This window comes from Semicossyphus pulcher, unplaced genomic scaffold (assembly GCF_022749685.1).
Source record: "Semicossyphus pulcher isolate SPU_LCO1_2020_fin unplaced genomic scaffold, fSemPul1.0.p SCAF_23, whole genome shotgun sequence".
In the NCBI taxonomy this organism is placed as follows: Eukaryota; Metazoa; Chordata; class Actinopteri; order Labriformes; family Labridae; genus Semicossyphus; species Semicossyphus pulcher.
The window spans coordinates 13,827,561-13,853,034 of NW_027211697.1; the positions used below are offsets into that span (position 1 = coordinate 13,827,561).

General features: G+C 40.5%; 1 pseudogene; it reads right to left on the bottom strand.

The window, feature by feature from the left end:
- Window positions 1–1,263: 1,263 nt before the first annotated feature.
- LOC138603249 (immunoglobulin gamma-1 heavy chain-like) lies at window positions 1,264–25,161 on the bottom strand (annotated as a pseudogene).
- Between the last annotated feature and the right edge of the window lie 313 nt (window positions 25,162–25,474).

Below are 25,474 nucleotides of genomic sequence, written 5' to 3' on the forward strand. Positions count from 1 at the left end.
GTGATGGCTGGATGACTGGGTCAGAGCATCTCCAGAACTGCAGCTCTTGTGGGGTGTTCCCGGTCTGCAGCGGTCAGTACCAACCAAAAGTGGTGAAGGAAGGAAAACAGGTGAACTGGTGACAGGGTCATGGTTCATTGATGCTCATGGGGAGATAAGGCTGGCCCGTGTGGTCCGATCCAACAGAAGAGCTCCTGTAGCTCAAAGGGCTGAATAAGTTGATGCTGGTTCTGATAGACAGCTGTCAGAACACACAGAGCATCACAGTATTTTATGGATGGGGCTGCTTAGCCGCAGACCGGTCAGGGTGCCCATGCCGACTCCTGTCCACTGCCAAAAGCTCCTACAATGGGCACACCAGCATCAGAACTGGACCACGGAGCAATGGAAGAAGGCGGACTGGTCTGATGAATCACGTTTTCTTTTACATCATGTGGATGGCCAGGTTCCTGTGCGTCGCTTACCTGGGGAAGACGTGGCATTAGGATGCGCTATGGGAAGAAGGCGAGCCGGCGGAGACAGTGTGATGCTTTGGGTAATGTTTTGCTGGGAAACCTTGGGTCCTGCCATTCATGTGGATTTTACTTTGGCACGTACCACCTACCTTAACATTGTTCAGACCAAGTCCACCCCTTCATGGAAACTGTATTCCCTAATGGCAGAGGCCTCTTTCAGTAGTATAATGGGCCTTGCCACACTGCAAACATGGTTCAGGTATGGTTTGAGGAACAAGACAACGAGTTCAAGGTGTTGACTTGGCCTCCAAATTACCCCGATCTCAATTTAATCGAGCATCTGTGGGATGTGCAGGTCAAACAAGTCCGATCTGTGGAGGCCCCACCTCGCAACTTACAGGACTTAAAAGATCTGCTGCTAACGTCTTGGTGCCAGATACCTCAGCTCATCTTTAGACGTGTCATGGAGTCCATGCCTTGATGGGTCAGGGCTGTGGTGGCAAAAGGGGGACCTACACAATATCAGGCAGGTGGTCATAATATTACGGCTGATCCGTGTATGTAGATCAATGTTTTTATCCGTCAGTCTTTTACATCAGTTTGATGATCCAATCTGTTTTTCCTTTGTCAATCTACTTCAACTCTGCAATCATTGTTACATTTTTGTTTATTTTTTTATATTTTACATTCGGACTAATATTGTTTGTAGAGGCCTTTTTAATAAAGTGATGCTGAGACAAGTGAATGTTCCCAGTGATGGTTGTAAATAGAGGAAGTGGTTTTTGTACGACTCTCCTGTTATTGTCTCTCACTGTGGCTCTCTGGCACAGTAATACACAGCAGTGTCTTCAGGCTGCACATTCTGTCCGTTTAGAGTCACTGTCTTGCTGGAAGAGTCTAAGTCGATACTGAACTTGTTCTTCAGTGAATCTTTGTAGTAAGTTGTGGATCCAGCTCTCATTCCAATCCACTCCAGTCCTTTCCCTGCAGGCTGTCTGATCCAGGCTGTCCAGTAGCCGCTAAGAGAATAAGAGACCTGACAGGTGATGGTCAGACGTTGACCTGGCTGCACAGTCACAGAGGCTGGCTGTGTCAACTGTTCACACTTCACACCTGTTAAAATAAAGAACATGTTTTGTAAGAAATGATCAAGTTAAAGTGCAAAAGAAGAACTGTTGACTTTGACAAATCCAGAGAGACTCACATCCAGCTGCCAACAGCAGCAGCAGAGCTACAGAAAACATGCTTTATGTTAAAGTGACGTGCTGTGAACTCCACTGACAGCCTGATGTGAAGCTTTTATAGCCGAGTAACAAGGAAGCTCACTGAGTTTGCATAGAATCAAACATATGAAGCATCAGTGTTGCTCTGACTATATGAAAGCATGACTGTAAATCACCTCTGCTTTACATATGATACATCTGAGTTTTGCATTGACTCCTCCTCACCAGAACGTACAGCTGGAACAGACTTGATCTGTAACTAAAGTTCCTCGAGATCAAGCAGCCAAGGGTCATTTAATATTCACTAATCAGCCATAACATTATGACCACTGACAGGTGAAGTGAATAACATTGATGATCTCGTTACAATGGCTCCTGTCAGTGGGTGGGATATGTTAGGCAGCAAGGGAACATTTTGTCCTCAAAGTTGATGTAATGGAAGCAGAAAAACATGGTCAAGTGTAAGAATGTGAGCGAGTTTGACAAGGACCAAAATGTGATGGCTGGATGACTGGGTCAGAGCATCTCCAGAACTGCAGCTCTTGTGGGGTGTTCCCGGTCTGCAGCGGTCAGTACCGACCAAAAGTGGTCCAAGGAAGGAAAACAGGTGAACTGCTGACAGGGTCATGGGCAGCCGAGGTTCATTGATGCTCGTGTGGAGTGAAGGCTGGACCATGTGGTCCGATCCAACAGAAGAGCTACTGTAGCTGAAAGAGCTGAAAGAGTTGATGCTGGTTCTGATAGACAGGTGTCAGAACACACAGAGCATCACATTGTTGTGTATGGGGCTGCTTAGCCGCAGACCGATCAGCTGTTTTTCTTTTTCAATGAACTTCAACTCTGCGATCATTATTACATTTTTATTTGTTATATTTTACATTTAGTCTAATATAAGTTGTAGAGGCCTTTTTACAAAGTGATGCTGAGACAGCTGAAAGTTGATGGTTGTAAATAGAGGAAGTAGTTTTTGTACGACTCTCCTGTTATTGTCTCTCACTGTGGGTCTCTGGCACAGTAATACACAGCAGTGTCTTCAGTCTTCAGACTTTTCATCTGCAGATACAGCTGCTGTCTGCTGTCGTCTCTGGAGATGGTGAACCGGCCTTGAACTGACTGAGAGTAGTATTTGCTGCTACCACCAGTGCTGATGTAAGTGATCCACTCCAGTCCTTTTCCAGGAGCCTGTCTGACCCAGGCCATCCAGAAGCTGCTGAATGAGAATCCAGAGCCTGTACAGGTCAGTCTGTGGGATTCTCCAGGACGTTTAACCACTGGTTCAGATTCTGTCAGAGTCTGACCATCAACACCTGGAGAGAGGATAAAAACATCAAGTGAAATCAGCTGCTGACAGATATATACGCTATGTAACATGAATATAGTGATGATCTTCACCTGCCCAGCAGACAGTTAACAGCAGCAGTCCTGTCCTGTAGTCCATCATGTTAAACTGTGTGTCCACTGTTCTCTGTCCTCCTCTCTGCAGTCACATAAGTAGAGGAGGAAGACATCACAGTTTGCATGAATTTCTTTTCTGAGAGGATGATGGTGTCTCTCTCTCTCTCTCTCTCTCTCTCTCTCTCTCTCTCTGTCACATTTTTTGTCATTATTGATCCAGTTTCTTCTTCTTATAACTTTATTCAGATTTGAATAGAAAATATAACAACCACAGACTTCATGTAATAAATGCAGATCTACAGTTTTCTCATTCTCTGACACATGAACAGAAACCCTTCCTTTCTTTGTGACTCTATAAAATGAAACGTTTCAGTGCAATCAGAGACAGTCGAAGGTTTTTCAATGTTTTTAACCACATAGATTTCAGGGTTAAGTCCTCATATTTACTAAACTGGACAGAAGTTTCTCCTACTCATCACATGACTGTTTTGAGTGTCTATGAAGAATTATAGAATAATGTGTTGTTTCCTCGTTTTTGACGCCATAGGGACACAATACATTTCTGTTATGTGATAAACTAATTGATGAATGGAGCCTGAATATTTAGATTTATTGCCATGACTGCCTCACTGTGATTGTTGTTCAAAGGACAGTAAAGGACTGTTTGAAGATATGTGGACACAGTTTCACCTCAAATACAGAGAATTTAATCAACATAGTGTCAAACAGAAAACAGTCTTTGTCCATCATCTGTAAACATTGCTTCACAGTAAAAACACACACACATTATTTTTCTTCATAAGAGAAAAAACAACTTTCTATATTAATGTTGATTTTCAGGTTGAATGTGAATTTCAGATTCAGCTGAATGAGATGAAAAAAGATCCCAACATTGAGTCAATCAGTGGAATTTCTATCACTGCCAGATAATTGAATGAATGTGAGTCACAGTAATGCTGGTTTGATTAGATTTCACACTCACGAGGAAACTACAGAGAAAGTAACTTTAGTGAGAAACAGGAAGTATGTTTGAGCACTTTAATGATGATGATCACTGAAAAACTCTCTGAAGTCCTGCAATTAAAATATCATGTAACATGTTAATAAAACAAGATTAGATTTAGAGATTGATTTGGATTTATTTTAATGTCCTTCAAATGAGAGCATGCGCACGGTTCTACATGTAATGTTTAGGGTCTGAGTAAAACTGTTTAAATAGAGTGTAATGAGTCTATCATAGTCAACAATGCTATCTGCCTGCAGGCCAAAATGCATGGTAGCTAGTTGACAAATACTCTAATGCCAACATAAGCAGTAATGTGTCGGTGTGATTTATATTTTTAGCAAACCTGAATGACATTCATCAGTTCTGTCTCGTAAATGTCTCTTCACTTTGGACACATTCTGAAATGCTCTCCAAATCCACATTTCATCCATTCCACGAAGGCCTCAGAGCAAACTTTCTGCAGACTTCACATAAGATGCCTTTCATGTGTCTACTCCCATGAGTTGGGGTATCCCCGCAGCCAACAAGTGTAGTTCCTTTTGTCTGAAAAACTGAAGGGAACTTTGCTCGATCCACCCTGGAAGGACTGCAGGAGTGAGTAACAACAAAGGTCACTCCAGGAAGAACATGCATCCATGGTTTGGTGGCAGTAATAAACTTAACACTCTGGCTGCTTTTTTCCACCGAAGAACGAGAAGATGAACAAAACAAGCAAGGTCAGTTTCTCAAACAATATTTACTGCAGTGCCAACATGTCATCAGTATAAACATATTGTCAATATACATGTATATGTCATACTTTTTAAAAGCTCATGTTACCCACAGACCTAATACTTGCATTAATCTGTAGGCTGTGACCAATCACATATCAGCAGGCTGCTGCGTATGCAGGAAAAACAGTCCGTGTGGAGAGCAAAAGCAGGCAGATGACATCCCGGCTCCCATCAGCGGCTGTCTGGCGATGATTTAGTGTTTTATTAATCTCTATAAACAGACATCATGCTAACAGCTAAAGATACATCTAGATCAAGATTCAACTTGAGTTAAATTTCCTGACACGGTGTCACAAAAGCCGTTCAGCGTTTAGATTTCCCGACTTCTTCAAATGCATAAGAAATGATCAATCCGACCTCCGTTCAACAAACCAGCATTGTAAAAGTAGTTTCCTCTTGAGGACAGACCTGACAAAGCTTCATGTTTACTACTTACTAATCCGCATCATGACGTTGAAATTTCGGCAAAGGCAAAACCCGTTAATTAAAGTAAAGAGCAAGAAAAACGGTTTCTTTTTCTGTATACAATGCAGCAGGCAGAAAAGGAAGTTGTTTATTGCTAACCGCTGGGTACTTGCTCCGGCATGTTAACAGGTGTGCCCAGAGACTATATCATCGTCAGACTGTAGCCAATGGGATCCGAGATTGCATTTGCATGAACTGATTTGCTATGCCTCCATTAATGCTGTGGGGCATTTCAAACATTTTAATCACATTATATTGTTAAAGGGTCCAAGAGGAGACAGAGCTCATCCTTAAGTTAAGACGTAGCAAAGACTCTTTTATCACAGCTCACTGGGACACTGATAAAACAGCTATCAGTTTTATGAGTAACACCTGTGCATTTGCAGCTATGACGGGTGAAGTGTCTTTTTGTTTTTGTATTGAAGATTTGAAGTTGTCACTATTTTTGTCGGTACAATATTTTTATGGTTGTCTGTTGAAGTAGCATCAGATAGAAATGTACTTTTTGACTGTTTGGGACAAGTGGCTCACTTATTAAATTTCAGTTTAATTTTAAAATAATAATACATTTTATTTATATTGCGCTTTTCATGACACTCAAAGGCACTTTACAGGTGCTTTTTAATTACACTATTACACTATAATTAACTATAATTACACTATATTATTTCCAAAAATGAAAATAATTGAAATCTCAATGTTTTTTTGTAAATGAGGGTTTAGGAAGAAAGGAATCACCCTTGTAACATCAAAGTATAGATGTTGTGGAAGACCTTGTTGGAATTTTATTCAGCTCTGTTTAATGTTGAATAAGATCTGTGCCTCAAGGTGGGCTCGGGGGCCAATATGAGTCCCTGTCTCCTGAATGGACCACTTACGTTAATCTAACCATGTTTGAACACTCTCTCTTAAGCCCTTTCCCCACTGGTCGAAAAACCCTCTAACACCCGGGAACACTCATCTTTTTTTCTTAATGGGAAAGGCTACAATCAACATTCAGACCCGGGTCAAATGACTCTGCAGTAGACCTGGGTAATAATCGCCTCGTCTCCAATCGGCATTGATGGGAACACAAAAACCATGTTGACACGCTAATCTCCGCCCCCTTTCAGGCGCAATGCCATGCTACGTCGGTAACTTCTGTGACTCCTTGTCAACTCAGCTACAATTTCCGCCCGTCTCCTTCCAAGCAGCGTTCGAACATTGTTCCAAGTTGTGGGTGCCGAGTTTGATAAATAGACTGAGTAATAGGTACAATAAAAACCTTTACTAACCCTGTCCCCGGCACGTTTGTGACGTCAGATGGTGACGCAGCAGAAAAGAGACTGAAAGCACTACACTCCACTGGGAATGGGAAAAGAGACCATCGGCATCTATAAACAATACAAACAAGCAGTTCTACCTCAAAGACAGAATGTGCACACATTGACAGTAACTCTGCATGTGTATGTATGGAGGAACAGAAATGGTTAGAAAAACAGTCTCTGTTCTTCAAGTGAATGTACCTCTGCGTCTTAGCATTTAGCAAGTCCAGTTCAGAATCATCAAATGTCTACCCAACTGGTGTTTCACAGAGGATGCAGCTCAACATTGCTGTACGTGGAGCTTTGTCTCACTCTTGTGGACAGTCTAAGTAACACAGGGGTGTTGGTATTGTGAGAACAATGTACTGCAGTATAAGCCTATCCTTGAAGAAAGTTATGACCTTTTTTTTATTGCTGATTTTATTGATGTTTGGAGATAGAACCTGCGGTCCTGAGAGAGAGAGAGAGTATTATTTTACCTTTGCTTGCTTCTTTCTCACTATTAGATGTTTATTTATAAAAAATGAGCTGATATCATATCAGCAGTCGTACATACCTTTACATTATGTGGGCCTGAATTGTAAATGGTAATACCTTTGTGTCTAGGCTCGATGGTGTGTGTCCTAAAGGTTAGGTGGAGAGAAGGCTGGAAGTCTGTTGCACAGATGTTGCAGCATGACAGGGTAGAGTGATCAGGGCAAGCAGCAGGCGGAAGCATTGAGTAACACCCAGCTCCCAATAAAGTAAATGGACTGTACTTGTGTGCTTTTCTAGTCTTTGCGACCACTCAAAGCTGCTTTTACACTACATTTCACATTCAACCATTCACACACACTGATGGCAGGACTGCTACGTAAAGTGCCCAACTGTCAATCAGATATCACATTCATACCCGTTGGCTATGCCACCGGGAGCAATTTAGGACACTTCGACATGTAGCGTGAGGGAGCTGGGGATCGAACCTCCGACCTTCCGATTGAAAGACGACCGGCTCTAGCACTGAGCCACAGCCGCCCCTAGTAAAGTACCAAATTACAGAAGTGAAACAAAGTTATGAGCAACGGAGCATCACAGACTCCAGGTGTGAGGTGGGGTTATGCCAGTAAGAGAAACAGAGTGCACATTTAAATATCTCATGTCGTCTCATGTCAGTGTACATGCACTATAGTTTTTGCATTGCTTGTCAGGACCTGCTGAAGGTTTAAGTCTCTTAATAATAGAACCGAGAACTTTTGTCTTTTGCAGATGCAATGGAGATGATAAACAGAGTAATGCAATAAATAACATGATAAAACAATTAAAATGTCAATAACAAGAAATAAGTGTTACGTATTAAAACATTTATTGGTGAAATAGACATTTAGACAATAGATAGTATGAACAATTAAATGGAAAAGCAAAAAATGGATCAACATCAATGGTTAATGACATTTAAACATTTTTGTTCAGCAGACATAAAGCTTTTGTAATTAAAACAAAGGAAAATACTTACACAATACTCTTAATAATGACTCTTAAGTTAATGAAAAAAAGGCAGACAAAATAAGTCTTACAGAAAGTTCACCTTGTTTCATTTAACCTGTGAAGACAAAGAAAACAAATGTTGAGTGAAAATGCACCAAAGTAATCAAAGTCCTGCTTTTCCAGTTAGGCCTACATTACTGTATAATAAAATATCACAATGAGTACTTGTCTGACATCTTCATAATTATGACCTTCATAGTTTAAGTAAAACGTTCAAAGCTAAATGTTGGTTTTTGGATTTCAAAAGTATTTGAGTCATTTTTTGTAGGGTTATATACTTTATAACCTTCGAGGTAAGACCAGATTTAAACAGTTGTTCGGTCAGTTAATTCAATAGACAACAACGCATTTTAAAAAGGCAGTATTGGCATGTGTCGAAACATGTTGAGGTGGACCAGGTTGTTCCCTTCATGCATTCTGTACCCAATGGACCTGACAATAGCTTTGGTTGAGTTTGGTTGAGCCATAGACTCGTGGGACACTTCACAGCTATACACTACATCACTCTGTTTCCACTGATCAAGGCTGAGCGATAACTGGCCATAAGCCGAATAGGATCCTTGGTTTTCTACAGGCTCTGTGGTATGGAACGTGTATGTTGAATCTGCTTTCTCGTCATCAACAAGCCAAGACACCAAAACCTCACGAGGGTAGAAGTCTTTCACATAGCAAGTCAAGGTCACCATTTCTTGTCTAGTATGTTCTACTGGAGCCAGCATAAACACTGAAGGACGCCGAGTCGGTCCTCCTGCAAGCATGAGAGAAACATTAAACCTCCTGCCACACATACAGTGCTGAAGAAAATCTCTGCTCCATAATCAGCTGAGAAAGATCACTGGATTTGATGGCATGATTAGAAAAAATAAAGACAGCCCTTCAGTTTTCTTACCAATATTCCTTTCAAAGGGTTTCTTGAGCGGTTCATGTAAATCTGGATGAATAACAACACAGCTGGGTTTTATCCCCCGGGTCCAGTCCTCAAATGTGATCTCGAGTGGTACTCTGTAAAGGCCTCCACGTCCTTTTTTGTCCTTCGATTTGGCATTAGCGATTTCAGTTCCTTCCTCGTCCTCCCAACGTACCTCTTCTACTGATGGCGTATTTACCTTGACTTCACATACTATTGTTCCTTTTCCTTTTGAAAACAAGTCCTCCAGTGAAGGGTCTTTGATCACTACGTCAGCAGCTAATTCACTGCATCCGTCACCTTTGGGGCTGAGGAATAAGGGAAACATTATTGGACAGGAATGGCTGCAAACCAATGAGAATATAAACCATAGAAATTCACACAAAATGTTTCAATAATTAGTATTCATTTACTTACTAGAGGGAGAGGACGTCTGTTTGTAGGACACAGTGGATCTATTGAACGTTGCACCATTTTGACCTTTCCCTTCAAACTCGCATGTATAATTAATGCTCTCAGTCCATTCACTGGCTGGTACTTTGAGAACACTGTAAACACTGTACAGTCCATTAGCTGTCTTTTTCTCTGCAGAAGAGCTTTTCATCACATTTGCTTCATCGGCTATTGGTGCTTCATTTTTCAGCCATTTGATCTTTTTGATTACTTGGTGAAAAATCACTGGCAATGCAGGTGAAGGCAACCTCCTGATCCTCATAACATGAGACAAACACTTTAACATCTGGTATCTGATAAGGCATATCTGAAAAAAAAAAAGATATAAACAAATATATGTATGCGCAAGCAGGGGATGTGTGTGTGTGTGTGTGTGTGTGTGTATAATATATATATGCAGAAGCAGAGGTTCATGTAGTTTGATAAAACTCAAAGGATCTCTTTAGCTTGTTTTTAAAGTGCGCAGAAGGACTCGAGGAAAATACAATTGAACAGCAGAGCTCTGATGCTCGCTTCTGCATATACATTGACTGCTCAGGCAAACAAACATGGAGTTAACTTGAACGTTAATTATCACCATAAAGGTTCAATCTATCTGCATCACTATGATTATGCAGATAGATGGAAAGAAGCAGAGCACACAACAATAATTTGTTCTTCAGCAGGTGCAGAGGGCATGCAGAATATTAGTAATAGATAATATAGACTGAGTCAGCAGCTGTATGTGCACGAGAAAGTGCCAACCTTCTCATTCCACCACACTGTTTGGTTAACCGGTCAGGTCTGCTCATTATGACATTAGAAACCTTAGAAACACTCTAACCTTTTAATAGCTAAATTCTTTTTTGTGCTCTCCTTTGTGTTCACGTTCCTTCATAATTGAGTATATTGTAAAACAATTACAACAGTGATGGCTCACTTTTACTTTTACTTCAAACGTCAAAATATCAGCTCAGGATAAAGGTACAATGACGGGGTTAGTCTACCTCTGATAACACCTCTAAAGAACACAGTAATAAAACCAACTAGTAGAGACACATTACACCAATAACATTTATCAATGTATTATTATTATTGATTAGTGCACCGTAAGAAATGGATCTTATGTATTTGGTACTGTATTCTACTGTTATCTACTGGCAATACATGTACGCTTTGTGTCATCACAATCAATTTGAAAACCTTTTAAATTGTTTCACAATGCTAAAATATGTTAACAGCTCTGCCATGTTAACCTGCTAAATTTCAAATCAACTACTATAAAGGCATTTATATATGACTAAACACAAGACTTACGTGGCTTGATGAATGTCCCCTGTCCTGTTCCTGCTGTATTTCTCACAACACAGTGGAAGGGCTTCATGTTGTCCCAGTCCTGTCTGCTCACTTTGAGTTGACTGACTCCCGTATAAACATTGTCTTTCAGTACTGGAGGATACTGAGTGAATTCCCGCAAGTCAGACCCCTGTTTGTTCCATGTGTAGGTCACTGAGGACGGTGTGAAGCCAGTGGCAAGGCAGCCAAGAGTGACCAGGTCACCAGTCCCAGAATCACATTGTATCAGAGGATACACGGTTGGCTTGGAAACACATGCTAACAAAGTAGAAACAAAAATGCCGTTAAAAAAGTGAAGTGAACATTTAAAATAAGATATTTTTCATCAAACATAAGTTAACAATGGAATGAAGTTGGCTTACTTCATCAAAAGCATAGCAAAGCATTGCAATCAAGGATACATTTTAATACCTTAACCTTTTCATATGTTGAATGAGAGAAGTGCGCTCCGTACATACATCTTTATCTTATCACATTTCTTTAGATGTTATTTGATGAACTAGCCTCCCTCAGTAATATCATTTGTGGTCTACTCTTTTTAAAATATAAATGTCGATAACTTTTAGTCCGTAACTTTGATGATAATCATTGTTATTTTTTCAAAGTTAAATGGAGTGTAGCTGTACATTTGACAAACATACAGTACTGAGTTTATGGCATCATATCATTTTGTTAACTTTAACTTTTGTTTAAATTAGGCAAATATGTTTGAGATTAAACAGTATTCTTACCTGATGTAACAGTTACCATTGTACCCTTTCCCCAGTAGTCAAAAGCTTCATAGTAACACAGCGCTGAAATTACTGAACCACTAGTCTGAAAAGGCTGTCTACTAACGTTGAGAGCTACTCTACTCTACTCTAACTTTTAATAATGCTCGCTTTGTCATATATTTTCTTCCAATGAAATAAAATACACTTAGTATAAATCTTCACCAGTGTCTTCAGAGAATTTTTACCGGCAAACAGATTTTTTTTTTTTACCCTTATAGTAAAACACTTTCATTTTGTGACACTCCAAATCTTTAGAGGTTTTAGCAATTTAAATGTAACTTAAAAAGGGATTTAGCAGTGCAAATCTTACCTGATGACACCGTTACCATAGTGCCTTTTCCCCAGTAGTTGAAAGCACCCCAGTTGTCACAGTTCAGAAAGTCATAAGGACTTAACACGAAAACTTACTTTTTACTGTAATATCCCTTAATAATAACTTCTCATCAAACAGTTTGATTTGAACTGTTGCCAAAACCAAAGTTAGATATAAACCTGTCCATAGAACTACCAGCCAGGAGTTTTAATATTATCAGAGATTCTATGCCAGCCTACAAAATACTGTTGGCTATGATATCCTTGTTCAACACTTGTGACCACATGAAAAAAGATGAAATTGCATTAGTAATGGGATCAATGGGAGTTTCATTCACTAATCAAACATATTAAAATCACTTACCTGAAGTGACAGTGACCATAGTGCCTTTTCCCCAGTAGTCAAAAGCCCAGTTGTCACAGTTCAACAAATAATTAACCGCTGCATACAAAAACCTGGATCTCAAGCATCTACATGTTCCATAGTGTGTGATTTTGTAATAATCTACCCTATTACATAGTTACATTGGCCTCTGCAATTACCAACTTTGAAATTGGATCCACTCAGTTTAAATTGAGTCTATGGATTTTAACACCTTTAACATACAGTATTCCAGATATACATTAACTTACGGTGTCAAAACTGGATTTCCTAATTCTGCTTCAAAATCAAACAAACAAATTAAAAAGACAAAATAAGTGTTTGGCTTACCTGATGTGACTGTAACCATCGTTCCTTTTCCCCAGATGTCAAAAGCACCGTCACAGTGTGATATGTGAACACATCCAACATACAAAAACAAGCACCTCAAAGACTCCCTTCGAGCCACTGAGGTCAAAATACCTCATATTTAACTGTGTAATCACCAAATTGTCATTATCAAGACCAAAATGAATTATTTTACCTGATGTGACGGTCACCATGGTTCCTTTTCCCCAGATGTCAAAAGCATTGTCACAGTGTGATATGTCAACACATCCAACATACAAAAACAAGCACCTCAAAGACGCCTTTCACGCCACTGAGGTCAAAATATGTGATATCAATGACATTTTAAATGTAAGGAGAGGTTTCAATTGAACTATAGTAGGAAAATACTTGGGAGCTTGTATCATATTCTAAATTGTTGTACTTACTCAGTAAATTAGTGTATATATGTAATATTTACTCTGATCTTATGTTTTAACTAAAGATTAAATGTTAGTTTGAGTACAGTTTTAACCAACATACATTTTTATAATGAAAAAAACCATGAAAAGCAAACATGTTTCACTGACTAAAGCAATCCCCAATGTACCATTTATTAACCACTTCCCTAAAGGTATTCCTTTCCTGTGGTGGGGCTTATATAAAACTAAGTGTTTGCCAACAGTTGGTGTACAGCTTTATCACATCCTCCTGTCACCTTCAGTTACTGCAGCGTGGATAACCAGATATACTTGATTTAGCTGCATTACTTGGACATGGATATAGGTTTATGATATCGGGCTGTCATATCCACTCAATCATCCACAACATCCATACTGAAAGTATCTCATGTTTTAGTCCATTAACTTTTTAGGTTTAGGTAACGTATGGATTTTAGTCATTCTGACTCAGTTCTTACTGGAGGATTTTTAATTATTCTCTGTTGTGAATCTTCAAGAAGCAATGTCAAAACAGCTTACAAGCTTTTTCTGTTTAACTTGGCAACTATTATCAGGACCTCCATTCATCATGTCATGGTTCAGATTTGGCAAAAGGTTGGGCAAACCAAAACATCGGAAGGTGTCCCTTTAAGCTCTTGTAGCGATCTGGGTCAAATAACACCGCCCAATATTCCTTGTGTTCATTCACACAGTCAGCAGCCACAATCATTCAATAACCCAATCACACCCTCCCAAAATAACCACGCAGTGGAAAACCCAGACATATCTTTATATACTGTATGTCAGAGGCTAATGTGTTGTTTGTTGAGTGGAGGAGAGGAACGCCAGCTTACCAGGAAACTATTTTTGTTCTTTATTTTTGGTATTTGTCAGACTTGACTCTGACTGGCACCCCACATTTTTATATTTATTCAAACCTGCTAGACTCTATATTATTGTGACAACATTCCTATAATAAAAAAACTATTACAAAATAATTTAAAATGAACTCCACATCTTCCAACTACATCAATGCATAAGTAATAATAATCAAATATTTAACAGTCAGTGGAAGGTGTTCTCTTTTCTATTTCTGTAATATTTTAGGGTTTATTTAGGCTTCTTTACCAACGGAATAGAGGAGATGTATCATGTCCTCGTTCAGGGCTTTGTATTAACAATGCCAGATTAAGTTCATTATTACAGCTACCTACTGCAGCTTTAACAGACCACATTTAATTCTCATATCTTTTGCGTAGACCTGGCGTCTGGGCTAATACACGGCAAAATTTGGGCTGTCAGTGATAATTCAGTAGACGTCTATTTGAAGACTTTGATTAAACGTTTGTGTTTGGACCAGATTTCACCTGCTTCTGTCACAAGATTCATCACACATTGACACACATTTACAGCAACTTTCAAGTCTCATAGTGGCTAAAATGATTATGTAAGTGAGCAGTGCATCACAGTAACCCAAAAAAAATGTTGCAGAAAAGGATCGACTGGGATTCCATCACTGCATGCATGTATTCAAGCTGAGCTCTTATCCCTGTCGGCTACCGGACACTTTGTCTAATCACATGTCCCTTAGGTATTAATGAACTACGTCAGCATCCAGGGATCGTTCAGCATTCACAGTCAGAGCTGCACAGCCAAAGAACCTGAGCATGCGCACTCTTCTTTTTTCTTCTTCTGTGGAAAATGTTCCAAACTGTTCCCTTTATGATGTCTCTGAATGTAATTATTAACATCACACAGCCCATAAAGCGCGGTGTTTATGGTTTTTGTATGTAAAATAAAATGTGTTGAAATTACATCTTTGTGTGGAGCGTATTTCACATACCACTGCCAAATGATTTTTGAGAAATGAAGCTATGTCATTACTTTCATCACCCTTTCATTGCTTTGATGAACAAATTAACAAAATGATTAAACAAAAATGTATTTCTGACACGTTGATGTCATAACAGTACTAACTAACTAATCTACTTCATTAAAATTCGGGCTGAAATGGGCTACACATAGCCAGACTAAATCAGGCCTAAATCGAGCCCATCTGTTTAAATGACGGCTTTTGCTTGCTGGGTTATGTCAGGCCTGTCTCAAGGTCCAATTCCCAAAGCATATTGTGTTAATGATAATCAAGCACAAACACAAGCATAAAGTTTCTCTTCTCCGTGCACTTTGCTCTTAGTTTATGTATGATTGAGGAGAGGAGCTGTCCGCACCTCCACTCTCACAGATGATGAGCTGGATGGGGAGGAGGCACCTCTCACCAGTTTACTGTGAAGTCATTAAGACATTACTATTATTGTTAATACCAGGTGTTAAATCAGTACAGGCTGTCCAAGGCTTACCCCCCACACATACAGACACACTTTCAAAACAAGACGTACAACGCGGATGAATGCCGTACACTCGCATTTTCACTTGCACCCGACACTTTTGGCTCTTACCAGCCTGTCGACATCAGGAACTAGTTTCTGAGCAGTGGCTATTTTCCTTATGTCACTTAGATGTCCGTGCGTCAGCCGACTGCACAGTTTGGACTTCTTAAGGTTTCACTCACGGAATTACCCAGCAAGCAATTTTGCAGCTAATAGAAGTCTAATTGCCGTCTATACGTAGAGCGGGTGTCTGGGCTAAAACACAGCAAAGTTTGGGCAGTAGACGTACAAAGTGCCTATGTGGCAGAATTGAGCTCCATCAGGATGAGAGCGAAGCTGCAGCTTCGAGAATCTATGACCATTATTTAAAACGAGGCCACGATTTACTATCTCATGTGCACGAGAGTAATGACACAATACTGAATTGTATTTGTGCTATGCTATACAGTACCATTTATAATTAATGGTAGCCCACTTTCTTTTCTATATAATATTTACTACAGTTTAACTGACAACTGAAATTACAAATGAAAGATTTAACTTTATTATCATGGTCTTACCATCATCCTTCATCTTCATCATTGATGAAGAGTTCAGTATTTTTTTAGGTAAGTTAATGTTTAAACAATGTTTACAGTGTTTTCATAAAATGAACATGAACTCAATGCAATGGGAAAATAATACATAAGAATACAGCCACAGCTATTTCTGCAAAGCCACAGAGTCACAACAGCATTATGTTATCCTTTAACTTTTAAAACATTTAATTTATAAATCTTATGGATATATAACTTTAACTCTAAAACATTTGATTATAAAGTTTCAAAAATGTTTCCAACATTATGATGACTTTGGCATCACAAGTAAATAATACAGTCCTGTTCTTTTGTTCTGTAAAGCTGAGGCAGTTTGGTGCATGTTTAGAGGGTGAAAGGTGGTGGTGGTGGGGGGTGGAGATCAGTGTCTCTCTAAGCTTATTTATTTGGCATCAATGGCAAATGTTTCTTTATAAATATAAGCATCTCTGCATTTTTGGCAGACCGCTTGTTCCTCTTGTCATCAACACTATCCCCTGCTGTGCTGAAAAGTCTTTTGCTATCTACACTTGTGCATGGTGCACCGAGGTAGGCTCGTGCTGCTTGTGCAAGAGCAGGGAAGCGACTTTTATTGTCCTGCTTAAAAAACAAGTGGCTGCCGGCTTCGTGGGATAACTTGTTCCAATAGGCAGAGGTTCATCTGTGATGATGTTGGGCTGACGATGCCGCCGCCACCATGTTCCCCATCTTCATCCAACAATTCAGCATACATAGCATGCTAGGACCTAGCTCGTGGTACTTTCTCTGGGGGCTTGGAGCCACTTGCTTCTGAACTCGCCTGACTATTCTGTTGCTCCGTTTGGGCAGCTAGGACTTCAGAAAACAGCCCACGTATCTTTGGCTTTAGTGTGTCGGGAAAATATCTCTTTAGACCTTTTTATTCAAATAAATAAATGTAAACAATAATTTTATGAATTTCGAAGATTGTTCATAAGTCTCGTTTTGATTTGTCATATTTTTATCAAAGCAATGAATACGTTTTAATTTACATTGCTTCTGAATCTAAACATTTTCAATAGCCTACTCATTTTGCTTGCTTTCTTTCCTGTTCTTTAATTCGCTCAGAGCGACATAAGCACTGGACACACACAAACGCACATGCGCTCATGAGGTTTTCTCACCTCGGATCTAGGACTGTAGCGATGGTATACAGGCGCTCAGATTCAATGTCCCTAAATCTCCTCTGGACTGCTTCCAACAATGTGGCTCTCGATGTTTTTACTTCATGGTCAGAATCTGCAGTTTTTCTCAAGACGAGTTAAAGCTCTGATGAATGTTATCACATCTGCAGCAGATGCCGTTAATGAGCTGATCTGTTGTGTGAGCTCTTCAAAGCCTGTTGATAGGCTGACCCAGTTGTTTCTGGATACTTGGAGTGTTCGAAATGGCCAACGATGCGTCTTTCAGAGGCTATTAAATGCTTCAAATGTGATGCTTCATTGTGACGAAACTCCTTCGGCAACGGGAAGCTGGAGTGTACGCTCCATGTACGGCAGGCTGGGTAAATCCGTATCCCTCATGGCCTTTTCCATGTTCTTGGCATTATCTCTTAGAATAACGTGCACTTTTTCCTTCGGTATCCCCGTTGCTCGTAACATGTCACTGAATGCAACTGTGGTGTGTGACCTGCAGAACTCTTGAGGATAAAGAACAACTTTGTTTAGTTTGAAGTTTTGATCAATAAACTGCCCAGTTAGGCTCAACATGGACATGAGACACACACTCGAACTCCAGATGTCACTTGTGAAACTTATCAAAGTGATCTTGTTCTTCATAAGGCTGTCGATAAGCGTATAGATTGTTTGGTATAACTGCGGCTGGCGTACATCTGTGAAATATTTACGCCCCGGCAGAGAGTAACGTAGATCCATGTATGACATGAGTCATCTGAGCCCCTCGTCTTTCACAACTGACAGCGGCTGGTGATCAATACCATTATTTTGGTGGATTTCTTTCTGACCTTGCTCTCTGGTTGCTGTCATTGAAATGTCTCTGCTGCAGATGTTTGAGTGAGTCGTGGCAGTGTTGCTGATGCCAGCTGCTCTCTCTCCTTAGTGCTACAAGCTCACTTTGAATACTCGTCATATTCTTTGACGTGACTCAACCTCAAACGTCTGAGATTTGTGGTGTTGAATGTTATCGTTTGCGTTCCCCCACGAGGTACTAACTTGGAACACACCTTGCAAATGACTAATTTATTATCTTCTTCAGACACCAAGTAAAACCGCCAGACCGGTGACGCCATTTTAGTGTCGCTTAGAGAAATTGTTTTTTTGCATCATCTGATCAGCTCTTATGATCGGCCTTTAATACAGGCCACTGATCAAACCAGTTAGTATGTATATCGGCTGATCACGATCGGTGGCCGACCAATTGGGGCACCGTTAGAATGAACATGACAGTTAATCACAATCAGTATTGCAAAAATGTGTTCCAAGTGTCCCATGTGGTGCTGGCAAATAGAGGAAGTAGTTTTTGTACGACTCTCCTGTTATTGTCTCTCACTGTGGCTCTCTGGCACAGTAATACACAGCAGTGTCTTCAGTCTTCAGACTGTTCATCTGCAGATACAGCTGCTTTCTGCTGTCCTCTCTGGAGATGGTGAACCGGCCTTGAACTGACTGAGAGTAGTGTTTGGTGCTACCATCACTGCTTATATCAGCGACCCACTCCAGTCCTTTTCCAGGAGCCTGTCTGACCCAGTTCATCCTGTAGATGCTGAAGTCTAATCCAGAGGCTGCACAGGTCAGTCTGTGGGATTCTCCAGGACGTTTAACCACTGGTTCAGATTGTGTCAGAGTCTGAGCATCAACACCTGGAGAGAGGATAAAAACATCAAGTGAAATCAGCTGCTGACAGATATATACGCTATGTAACATGAATATAGTGATGATCTTCACCTGCCCAGCAGACAGTTAACAGCAGCAGTCCTGTCCTGTAGTCCATCATGTTAAACTGTGTGTCCACTGTTCTCTGTCCTCCTCTCTGCAGTCACATAAGTAGAGGAGGAAGACATCACAGTTTGCATTGACTCCTCCTCACAGAGAGAAACTGGGTTTAACTTGGATCTCAGTTACTGTTTAATGAAACAGGAGAATGAATGTTCAGTGTGATGAGTCGTTCCTCTCATGTTTCAGTTTAATTTGTGTGATATGTTGACTAAAGCATTTTTAATTGGTTGCTCTAAAGTCATATTAAAACCAAAATATCAAAGTCCATTGCAATATTACATAAGACAAAAGATGTTCTCAACGTAAATTCATTACATATATTGTGTCGTTCTTTCATACTTCCATACGTTACATATTGTGTGGAGGTTTGGGGAAAAACCGATGTTCTTGCTGCAGAAGAGAGTGATCAGAATTATAAACAGAGCTGATTATCGAGAACCAACAAATAAATTATTAATTCACAGGCACTTAAATTCAGTGAGCTTGTAGACTTTACAATAGCATCACTCGTGTGCAAAGCATTCAATAACACGTCACCAGACTGTATCCGGAGGCTGTTCCAAACAAGAGAATGTCAGTTTGAACTGAGAGGGACCTGTATGTTCACAACAACAAGAACAGAACAAATGTAAAACAAAGATGTGTTTCAGTATATGGAGTAAATGTGTGGAATGGCGTAGAAATGGAAATGAAAGTGTGTAATATTAAAAAAATATTTAATAGCAAGATGATCAACAAATATCAAAATGAAGTTAGAGTATCAGAGTGAACATAAAATGTGTTTGGGATCTTGGGTAGACAATAGGATTACATAACTTAGCTCTATATTTAGCTTGTTACTTTTTTTTTATTACTTGGTAGAATTTAATGGAAGCTGACAAGAAAAATAATGAATGTTAAAAGGGTAGGTGTCATAAGCTAAGGCTTCAACCTACACCTTTTCAGTCCTGTTTTGTTTGTTTACCATATGTTGTCAATGCCAGGAGCATCGACTCATTCAGTTTTTGTTTTGTCTATTTATTATTTATCTACCAGTGCATTGTACTATTAGAAGTCAGATAATGACCGAAATGAACTAAACTAAACTTCACGTTCTGGAGCTCAGGCTGCATGATGTGTCGACTTTGACAACAATTAATCAGTTTGAAAGTTTTGCCAAAGTGAGTTTTTCCAACAAATCAAACCTTCAGAGTTTTTCTTTCTGTTGTTTATTTTCTCACTGAGTTCTCATCAGTTTTATTTCTCAGAACATCATTAGGAAAAAAACAGCAGGAATAAATGTGTAGAAAACATTTGTGGATATTAATGAAGCTTTAACAACAAAGTGAGGAAACGTGTGTCAGCCCTCAGAACATAGATGCCATTTAACCCCATGTTATTTAGTCAAAGACAGAAATTCCATCTTTAATGTTTCATTTGTTTCATGGAAACCTTTTTGAGACAGAGTTGTGAAGAGAAATAATGTCACTATTTCACATGTTGACACTTCACTGTATATTAAATATCTTTTTATACATTATAATCTTTGACTTTTCCTGTTTCTAAATATGTCTGTTCTGTTCTTAACAGTGAACTGTTGTTATAATCATTAGTGGTCGTGTGGAGTGAAGGCTGGACCATGTGGTCCGATCCAACAGAAGAGCTCCTGTAGCTGAAAGAGCTGAAAGAGTTGATGCTGGTTCTGATAGACAGGTGTCAGAACACACAGAGCCTCACATTGTTGTGTATGGGGCTGCTTAGCCGCAGACCGATCAGCTGTTTTTTTTATCAATGAACTTCAACTCTGCGATCATTATTACATTTTTATTTGTTATATTTTACATTTAGTCTAATATAAGTTGTAGAGGCCTTTTTATAAAGTGATGCTGAGACAGCTGAAAGTTGATGGTTGTAAATAGAGGAAGTAGTTTTTGTACGACTCTCCTGTTATTGTCTCTCACTGTGGGTGTCTGGCACAGTAATACACAGCAGTGTCTTCAGTCTTCAGTCTGTTCATCTGCAGATACAGCTGCTGTCTGCTGTTGTCTCTGGAGACGGTGAACCGGCCTTGAACTGACTGAGAGTAGTGTTTGCTGCTACCACCACCATAGCTTATAGCAGCGATCCACTCCAGTCCTTTTCCAGGAGCCTGTCTGACCCATTGCATCCAGTAGTCGCTGAATGTGAATCCAGAGCCAGTACAGGTCAGACTGTGGGATTCTCCAGGACGTTTAACCACTGGTTCAGATTGTGTCAGAGTCTGAGCATCAACACCTGGAGAGAGGATAAAAACATCAAGTGAAATCAGCTGCTGACAGATATATACGCTATGTAACATGAATATAGTGATGATCTTCACCTGCCCAGCAGACAGTGAACAGCAGCAGTCCTGTCCTGTAGTCCATCATGTTAAACTGTGTGTCCACTGTTCTCTGTCCTCCTCTCTGCAGTCACATAAGTAGAGGAGGGAGACATCACAGTTTGCATTGACTCCTCCTCACAGAGAGAAACTGGGCCACTTTAATTTACCTCACCTCTCGTGTATTAAAGTTTGCTCACATTTGTATGAAGAGACAAAAAGACTGATCATTCTTTTTGGCGCCTCATCAGAGGAAACTTGGCCTTTTCAGAATCAGGTTTATTGCCAAGTAGGTTCACACATACAAGGAATTAGTTTTGGTGGTTTTGGTGCAGAACCATTAACACAGAACTAGAATAAAATACGTAAAAGACTTCAATAGAATAAGATAAAAAATAGGCAATAAGCATAAAAATGTAAAAAACAACACGTATAACACAAAATATGTACAACAGGTGTGAATTAAAAATTAAAAACTGTACATATGTGCAGGATATAAGTGAGTGCAAAAGCTTGCGGTATAAAGTTAAAGATAAGAATAAAAATAGTGCAGTGTATAGACAATATAAAAGTCCAGTGTGCGTTAATGTAACGCATAGTCTGAATTAGAGTCTTAAACAATCGTGGAATGTTGAGTGACTGAGAGGCTGCATGAGAGTCCATGTCACGTGGGGGGGTGGGGTGGGGTCGGGGCCTTGTTGACGAGGCTGGCAGCAGAGGAGAAGAAACTGTTCCTGTGACGGGAGGTTTTCGTCCTGATGGACCGCAGCCTCTTGCCAGAGGGGGTCCTGGAGGTGTACAGGTCCTCGAGAGATGGCAGATTGCAGCCAATCACCCTCTCTGCAGAGCGGATGATACGCTGCAGCCTGCCCTGGTGAGCTGCCCGAGCTGTCCGAGACCCTTCCAGACTGAGCCAGCATCTCCGCCTGAAAACTGCTGTTGTAGTTTATCAGAGTACAGACGCTTAGCTTCTCTCACCGCCCGGCTGAAGGTGTATTTAGCCTGTTTGTAGCCTCTCAGTTTGGCTGTTAACCAGGGCTTGTCGTTGTTGTAACTCACCGTGGTGCGTGATGTTACACAGCAGTCCTTACAGAAGCTGATGTATGACGTCACAGCCTCTGTACACTCATCCAGACTGTTGGTAGCAGTCCTGAAAGCGTCCCAATCCGTGCATTTTAAGCACACCTGAAGATCCTCCACAGCTTCACTGGTCCACTTTTTTGATGTCCTCAAAGCAAACTCATGTAGATGCGTAGATGCACGAGCGTGCCGGCCCGTTTCCCTCTCCTCCTGCATTTCACTGCATTGGCAAAGGTGAGGGCACCTTTAACCAGAATGTCCAAGTATTCCTAGGATTCTATAAGCAAAGAGGGAAATAAGTCCGATGGTGTTGTAGTCCTTATGTCCATGAGCTCTTCTCTGGTGTAAGAGCTGCGTGTGTTTTGGCAAAAAATTGTATTTACAAACAAAACAAGACAAAACATGGCACCAACACATCGAGGCAGCCATCCGCGGCGCCATTTTTTCCAAGCTCCAGTAGAAGCATCCCTCAAGAAGGAGGTAGAGAACAGCTGGATGTCTTTGTCAATAGCAGAAAAATCTTGGAAGTGCAGATTGAATTCTGTCCAAAGAGATGTGATCCCAGACACATATTTCCCTTTCTTAGCAGAGAAGTTGGCCTTTGGAAAAGCAGATTTAATTTCACACAGCGTGGGGAAGTGTGCAGCATTGAAGTTGCCTCATTGTGTCTCAAAGAGACGGAGCTTCACACAGAAGGCTTTCATGTGTGTGTAAAGCTGTGGCACAAACTGCTCTTTGGACTTTGGAAGATTAGGTCCCCGTATTCAGCATCGATTTCAGGAGAGCCTGAAATTCTCTGTGATAGAGCCCTCGAGCTCGAAATATGTTTTCAGAAGTGTTCATCACGTCGCCAAGCTGGACCTTCTTGGCACAGAGTTATTGTCAAACGTTCTCGTCAATTCCTGCAAACAAACAATGAACAAAGTGGCCTCTGTGCTCTCATCACATGCAATCAAGTAGAAATCAAAAGCACGAGCTTCATCTGACACTTGATGCTTTAAGTCAGCTGACAAGTCTTGGATTCTCTGGGCGACTGTGTTTCTGGACGTGCTGACGTTGAATTCCTGCATTTTCTCTGGTCACATTATTCCTGCCACTTTAGTGAGGCACTGTTTCATGAAGTCACCCTCTGAGGAAGGTTTCCCGTGTCGGGCAATGAGTTGAGCTACCTCGTACCTGGTGACTGTGGCATCTTCTTGTGTTTTGTTAGGATGGAAAAAATACTGTTGTTGAGCTAACAGGCTAGCTGCCATTTGCTTAACTTTCTGTTGTGGCTCGGCACCAGTGTAGGACGTGTCGGACTGATGCTTGGTTTCATCGTGTCGTTGAACATTGTAGTCTTTCATCACTGCAGCAGTTTCAATGCAAATCCAACAGACACACTTCCCCTTGACTTCCATGAAGAAATATTCATTTTCCCACCGTGTCTGAAACTTTCTGCACTCACTTGCTAATTTGTGTTTCTTTGGTTTTCATGTTTAATCACCCGTGGCAAAATCTTCTCTGAGTGATTGCACCTGTTTTGTGAGGACGGAAAAGCTGCCTTGTTCAAGACAGCAGCGCCGCCTAGTGTCAAAACTAAGACGTACAATACAGTCAAGCACACGCTTTATTTTCTCATGCGGGCCATATTCCATTCTGTGTTTAGGAATTGCTGCAAATTAGAAATGGACCACAGGCCGCTGTTGGCCCACGGGCCGTAGTTTGGACACCCCTGCTCTACGTTCTGGAGCTCAGGCTGCATGATGTGACGACTTTGACAACAATTAATCAGTTTTAAAGTTTTGCCAAAGTGAGTTTTTCCAACAAATCAAACCTTCAGAGTTTTTCTTTCTGTTGTTTATTTTCTCACTGAGTTCTCATCAGTTTTATTTGTCAGAACATCATTAGGAAAAAAACAGCAGGAATAAATGTGTAGAAAACATTTGTGGACATTAATGAAGCTTTAACAACAAAGTGAGGAAACGTGTGTAAGCCCTCAGAACATAGATGCCATTTAACCCCATGTTATTTAGTCAAAGACAGAAATTCCATCTTTAATGTTTCATTTGTTTCATGGAAACCTTTTTGAGACAGAGTTGTGAAGAGAAATAATGTCACTATTTCACATGTTGACACTTCACTGTATATTAAATATCTTTTTATACATTATAATCTTTGACTTTTCCTGTTTCTAAATATGTCTGTTCTGTTCTTAACAGTGAACTGTTGTTATAATCATTAGTGGTCTGAGGGCTCCTCCTCTGGTGGCTTCATGTTACAAGTGTTCAGGCACTGAGGGGTTTTTGTTCAGCTCTGCTGATGGTTTGTGTTATTGTGGCTCTCTGGCACAGTAATACACAGCAGTGTCTTCAGTCTTCAGACTGTTCATCTGCAGATACAGCTGCTGTCTGCTGTCGTCTCTGGAGACGGTGAACCGGCCTTGAACTGACTGAGAGTAGTATCTGCTGCTACTAGCACTGCTGATGTAAGCGATCCACTCCAGTCCTTTTCCAGGAGCCTGTCTGACCCAGGCCATATAGTAGCTGCCGAATGAGAATCCAGAGCCTGTACAGGTCAGTCTGTGGGATTCTCCAGGACGTTTAACCACTGGTTCAGATTCTGTCAGAGTCTGAGCATCAACACCTGGAGAGAGGATAAAAACATCAAGTGAAATCAGCTGCTGACAGATATATACGCTATGTAACATGAATATAGTGATGATCTTCACCTGCCCAGCAGACAGTTAACAGCAGCAGTCCTGTCCTGTAGTCCATCATGTTAAACTGTGTGTCCACTGTTCTCTGTCCTCCTCTCTGCAGTCACATAAGTAGAGGAGGAAGACATCACAGTTTGCATTGACTCCTCCTCACAGGAGGGTGACAACTATTTGACTAAGATACCACTTGTTCCTTCTTTCACTGTTTTAAATTCACTAACTTGAACTTAAGTCCATCAACATCAACTCAGAAGGCAAATAACACACACTCACACACCAGACTGAAGCAGCAAGTTCTTCTCTTGTTTGACACCAGAAGATCTGCTCCAACATATAAACAGAAACAGAAGAAGTGTAAAGTTTTTCTTTCT